The sequence below is a fragment of the Macaca nemestrina genome, chromosome 6 (genome assembly GCF_043159975.1).
Source record: "Macaca nemestrina isolate mMacNem1 chromosome 6, mMacNem.hap1, whole genome shotgun sequence".
Classification (NCBI taxonomy): Eukaryota; Metazoa; Chordata; class Mammalia; order Primates; family Cercopithecidae; genus Macaca; species Macaca nemestrina.
The window spans coordinates 168,651,048-168,657,585 of NC_092130.1; the positions used below are offsets into that span (position 1 = coordinate 168,651,048).

At 42.6% G+C, this 6,538-nt stretch overlaps 1 long non-coding RNA gene across 1 annotated transcript in view; it reads right to left on the reverse strand.

The window, feature by feature from the left end:
* Window positions 1-6,150, reverse strand: part of LOC105489511 (uncharacterized) — a 45,941-nt gene extending 39,791 nt beyond the window's left edge. Inside the window, exon 1 of the long non-coding RNA XR_011624358.1 lies at window positions 6,022-6,150. This is a non-coding gene — a long non-coding RNA (uncharacterized lncRNA). The remainder of the gene's footprint in view (window positions 1-6,021) is intronic.
* Between the last annotated feature and the right edge of the window lie 388 nt (window positions 6,151-6,538).

A 6,538-nucleotide genomic window follows, 5' to 3' on the forward strand; every position in this document is an offset into this window, starting at 1 on the left:
GTATCAGCAACCACTTTTCTCTTTGTTTTGCATTAGATAAATAGATCTTTCTTCACTCCTTTACTTTGAGCCTATAGGTGAAATTGCATGTGAGATGGGTCTTTTGAAGACATCATACAGTTTTAACTTGCTTCTTTATCCAAATTGCTACTCCGTGTCTTTTAAGTGAGGTGTTTAGCTCCTTTATGTTCAAGGTTAATATTTACATGTGAGGATTTGATCATGTCATTGTGTTGTTAGCTGGTTATTATGGACACTTGATTGTTACTTTATACTGTCAGTGTGCTATGTATTAAGCATGTTTTCATGGTGGCTGGTTACATTCTTCTGTTTTAATGTTTAGCATTCCCTCAATTACCTCTTGTAAGGCAGTCTGGTGGTAATAAATTCCCTTAGCATTTTATTGTCTAAAAAGATTTTATTTCTGCTTCATTTATGAAGCTTAGTTTGGCTGGATATAAAATTCTTAGTGGGAATTTCTTTTCTTTAAGGATACTGAATATAAGCTCTGAATCTCTTCTGGCTTAAAAGGTTTCAGCTGGGCCAGACACAGTGGCTCATGTCTTTAATTCCAGCACTTTGGGAGGTCAAAGTGGGTGGATCACTTGAGGTCAGGAGTTTGAGACCAGCCTGGCCAACTTGGTGAAACTCCATCTCTACTAAAAATACAAAAATTAGCTGGGCACGGTGGCACATGCCTGTAGTCAGTCCCAGCTACTCACGAGGCTGACACAGGAGAATTGCTTGAACCCTGGAGGTGGACATTGCAGTGAGCTGAGATCACGCCACTGCACTCCAGCCTGGGCAAGAGAGCAAGGCTTCATCTCAAAAAAAAAAAAAAAAAAAAAAGGTTTCAGCTGAATGAAAGTTCTGCTGTTAGCCTGATGGGGTTTCCTTTAAATGTGGCCTGTTCCTCTTCTCTAGTAGCTGTCTTTAATGTATTTTCTTACACATTGACTTTGGAGAATCTGATGACTATGTGTCTTAAGGATGGTCATCCTATACAGCATCTCACTGGATTTCTTTGAATTTCCTATAGTTTCATCTTGACTTCTCTAGCAATATTGGGAAAATTTTCATGGACAATATTCTCAATGTATTTGCCAAGTGTCTTGCTCTTCCCCTTCTCTTTCTGGGACACAAATCAGTCACAGATTTGATCTCTTTACATAATCTCATATTTTTCAGAAGTTTTGTTAATAATGAAAATTATTTTTTCTGTATTTTTTGTCTAACTGAGTTCATTTGAATAACCAGTCTTTGAGCTCTTAGATTCTGTTCTCAGCTTGGTCCCTTCTGGTGCTAATAATTCTGATAGTATTACAAAATTCTCATAGTGAATTTTTCAGCTCTAGAGGATTACTTTGGTTCTATCTTAAAATGACTATTTCATTTTTCAGCTCTTGTATCGTCCTATCGAATTCCTTAGATTATTTACATTGGTTTTCAACTTTCTCATAATCTTGATGATCTTCATTGCCATCCAGACATCAGCCTTTTCATTTTGGTTACGAGTCATTGCTGAAGAGCTACTGCAATTGTTTGGAGGTAAGAAGATACTCTGGTTTTTAGAATTGCCAGATATCTTCCATGGTTCTTTCTCATATGTAGGGGTTAATGTTACTTTAATCTTTGAAGTTGCTGTCTTTTGAATGGAACATTTTGCTTTTATATTCTTTGATTCTCTTGAGGATTTTACTGTGGTCTAATTTGGATTTAGTCAGTTGGTTTCATTTCTGAATAATTTCAGGGAGCCAAGGCTTAGCTCAGCACTCCCAGGCTGTGTGCTTTATCCTGGGGGCAGGTCCACGCCCATAGCTTTTTCCCCTCTGTCCTCTTAAAGTTAAGTACATGCTGTACTTGGGGGACTGAACTGTTCCCAGTCCACTGGCAACAACATTCTGACAAAGGGTTCTGGCAAAAAGCACTTTGGTGGAGAGGCAGTGGGCAGTAGGGAGTCCCTGTGTTCATATATGCCAGCAGCAACAGGGAGAAGCAGGCTCCTTCTGCATGTGAGAGTGATGGTGAAGCAGTAGATGGGAGGCTGCAGGCAAGTGCATACTGGTAGTGCAAGAGCTGCGGACATGTGGTTGCCAGTGGGGGCCACCAGCAAGCACCTCAGCTGGCAGTTGAGGCTGTGCTGGGAGCAGGTGTGGACACGCAGGAACCCTGGGAAAAGCCAGCCAGTCAAGGGGTAAAAGGGTGCTCAAATCAGCCTGGGTCCATCCAATAGGAAAGACAGCCCTGCTCTGTTTTGGTCAGACAGCTAGTAAAGGCAAAAGTCACCTAGAGGATTATGGAAGCCTTCTGGCCATGCTCCACTGCAGCTATTCCCAGGCCAAGTCCTATGGCCTCCATGAAGGCTGGGGTTCTGTCTCTGCCAACTCTCTAGGTAGTTTCCCCTGTCTGCTGAAATTTCCATGGTGGTCATGGTGTGTCTGGAATTCGTGGGTTCTTGGTCTCACTGACTTCAAGAATGAAGCCGGGGGCCCTCACGGTGAGTGTTACAGTTCTTAAAGATGGTGTGTCCAGAGTTTGTTCCTTCAGACGTTCAGATGTGTCTGGAGCTTCTTCCTTCTGGTGGGTTCATGGTCTTGCTGTAAGGAGTGAAGCTGCAGACCTTCGTGGTCAGTGTTACAGCTCTTAAAGGCAGCGTGGACCCCAAGAGTGAGCAGCAACAAGATTTATTACAAAGAGCGAAAGAACAAAGCTTCTACACTGTGGAAGGAGACCCATGCGGGTTGCCAGTGCTGGCTCTGGCAGCCTGCTTTTATTCCCTTGTCTGGCCCCCACCCACATCCTGCTGATTTTACAGAGAACTGACTGGTCCGTTTTGACAGAGTGCTGATTGGTACGTTTAAAATCCTTGAGCTAGACACAGAGTCACAGAGTGCTAGTTAGCTAGATACAGAGTTAGCTAGATAGAGAGTACCAATTGGTGCGTTTACAAACCTTGAGCTAGACACAGAGTACTGATTGGTGTATTTACAAAACTTGAGCTAGACACAGAGTCACAGAATGCTAGTCCTCCAAGTCTCCACTAGGTTAGCTAGATACAGAGTACCAATTGGTGTATTCACAAACCCTGAGCTAGTAGACACAGAGTGCTGATTGGTGTATTTACAAACCCTGAGCTAGACACAGAGTGCTGATTGGTGCATTTACAATCCGTGAGCTAGACACAGAGTCACAGAGTGCTAGTCCTCCAAGTCTCCACTAGGTTAGCTACATACAGAGTACCAATTGGTGTATTTACAAACCTTGAGTTAGACATAGAGTGCTGACTGGTGTATTTACAAACCCTGAGCTAGACACAGAGTGCTGATTGGGGCACATGCGATCCTCCCGCTAGATATAAAAGTTTTCCAAGTCCCCATCCAGTTCAGCAGCCCAGCTGGCTTCTCCCAATGGATCCTGCACCAGGGCTGCAGGCAGAGCTGCCTGCCAGCCCTGAGCCCCGCCTGCACTCTTCAGCCCTTGGGCTGTGGATGGGAACAGGCGCCAAGGAGCAGAAGGCGGTGCCGTCAGAGAGGCTCAGGCCGCCGGGGAGCCCACGCAGGGGGAGGAGCTCAGACGTGGCGCGCAGGTGCCGAGTCCTGTCCCGCCGGGAGGCAGCTAGGGCCCCGCGAGAATTTGAGTGCGGCGCCCGCGGGCCGGCACTACTGGGGGACCCGGCGCAACCTCCGCAGCGGCTGGCCCGGGTGCTAAGCCCCTCACCGCCCTGGGCCGGCGCCGGCCTGCCGCACCATGTGCCGGCCCGCCGAGCCCGCGGCCGCGGGAACTCACACTGGCCGGCGAGCGGAGCGTGCAGCCCCGGTTCCCGCCCGCGCCTCTCCCTTCAAACCTCCCAGCAAGCAGAGGGAGGAGGCTCCGGCCTCAGCCAGCCCAGAAAGGAGCTCCCACGGTGCAGTGGCGGACTGAAGGGCTCCTCAAGCGCCGCCAGAGTGGACGCTGAGGCCGGAGGCTGAGGAGGCGCTAAGAGTGAGGGCTGCTAGCACATTGTCACCTCTCAATGGAGTCTCCTGTACCCAGGTTACCAGAGGTCTGTGGCAGAGTGAACCGTATCTATTCCACTCACCCATTCCCCAGGAGCCGCTCAGGTGAGGAACTAGTCCTTGGGCTTGACAACGTCATGCAGGGTTCTTAGATTGATCCCCTTCCAACCCAGAGTCTGCGTTCTTCTCCTGTCCCTTTGCAGTGCTTTCTTTCTGAAGATATCTTTGAAATGTGCCAGTCTAATTCATGATCTAGTCCCTCTAGGTGGAAGAAGCTCTTTCTGGCTAGGTCTAGGTGGCCATCTTGGCTCAAAACATTTAAAAATAAAAGATTTTGGTCTGGCGCGGTGGCTCAGGCCTGTAATCCCAGCACTTTGGAAGGCCGAGGGGGACAGATCACGAGGTCAGGAGATCGAGACCATCCTGGATAACACAGTGAAACCCCGTCTCTACTAAAAATACAAAAAAAAATTAGCCTGGCGTGGTGGCGGCTGCCTGTCGTCCCAGCTACTCCAGAGGCTGAGGCAGGAGAATGGAGTGAACCCGGGAGGTGGGGCTTGCAGTGAGCCAAGATGGCGCCGCTGCACTCTAGCCCTGGCCACAGAGCAAAACTCTATCTCAAAAAAATAAAATAAATAAATAAATAAATAAATAAATAAAAGATTTTAACCTTAGCAGACCTGTAATACAATAAATATTGAGAAAGGTCCTATTCAGATGTGAAAAACCTACATCTACACAGAGAAAGGAAGAAAAAAATGGAAAATATAAGTAAATTTTAGAAACAAAGATATTTTACTTTTTTATTTAATTATTTTTAAAAGATAATTTTCTTTTTTTTTTTTTGTATTTTTAGTAGAGACGGGGTTTCACCATGTTAGGCAGGATGGTCTATTTTCTGCTATAGTTGAGAGACATTTTAATTTATATATATTATATATACCCAAATATATTTTGTATTAACTTGTCTTAAATTGAAAATTATATTTTAAAAGATATGAGTATATATAATATATATAAATTAATTGCGTATACTATATATATAATATATAGGGTATAATATATAGAGGGTATATATAATATATATGAATTAAAGTGTCTGTCAAGGATAGCATGAATTCTGGTAAGTGAGAAATAAAGTATAATGTTTAGAGATTCTTATATGTGAAATCGTATAATAGCGCCTGAAGGTAAATAGGTAATTAGATAAATGAAAGATGTATAAACTTGAAAGCAACCATTAAAAACAAGACATATAGTTAAAGCCAACAATAAAAATATACGAGGAAGAAACTTAGTCAATGTATTGAAAAATAAGAAAAAGGAACAAAGTATAGACGGTAAAATCACAAATTACAGGACACTAAACTTAAAACCAACAATATTTTAAATAAACTTGGGTGTAAAAGGAAATTTGAATTAAAACAGACTATATACAAGTGCAAATAATTTAGAATAGGCAAAACAACTTTCACAAAAAATGTTACTGAAGTTTCAGTCTCCTACTTCAAAACACAGTATAGATAGTACTAGTTAATAAAGACAGGATGGTATTGGTCTAATAATCAAATACATTAGATCAAAATAAAAAATCAGAACAAATACATTGATATGTGGTCAATTAATTATTCACAATGATGCAAAGCCTAGTCAATGAAGAAAGAATAGTTTTTTTGTAATGTGTTGTCAGAATAAGTTAGCATCCATATGCAAAAAAAAAATACCAATTCATAAGTCACATCATATAAATAACTCAAAGTGCATTATAGACCTAAATGTAAAACCTAATACTATAAAATTTCTAGTAACATAGCAGGATTTAGCATGATCTAGCATTAATCATGTGTGTGATTTAGCATTAGTTAATGATTTCTTAGATATGACATTAAAATATAATAAAAGAAAAAGCAGTAATAGTACTTAATAAAATTTAAGAACTTATGCCTTTCCAAAGCTTAGGGCTTCAACTTCAAAACCTCTGGAGATGCATTGGGAGGAAGCACTGGCTAAGTCGTAGTCCACTCACCAGGCATTTATAGAAGGATGATGGATGAAAGAATGACTGTAACTTGTCCATGGTCATCTGTTTTCCCCAGTTCTCATCTCTTGAATTTTTGTCCTGCCTTGAGTTTTCACCTGAGGCCACCTATGCAACTGACTAGAGTAGTTCCACTGATTTCTAAAATGGAACAGGCAGGATTGGTATTGACTGTCCAAGAGCAAAGTCAGATACACATAAGTGTAAAACATCACTGGAATTTGTCTCTTTAGTTTCTTGTTTCATAATCAAGCTGACCACCATCTGCTTTATGAGGCAACTGCTCCCTGACTGCCTCACTTACAGAAGTAAGCTTCAGGTTTCACAGAGGCCAGAGGTTTGCCAGGAAAATGAATTATATTTTTCTCAGCATGTCTTCCTGAGAGAGTGGATCTTGCATGGGGAAGCAACAGTCTGTGATAAAATTCCCTGTCCTGCCTCCTGCTTCCTTACAAGATTACCTGATGCAATGATCAGTGAGTTATATAGATGAAAAAATGAGAAA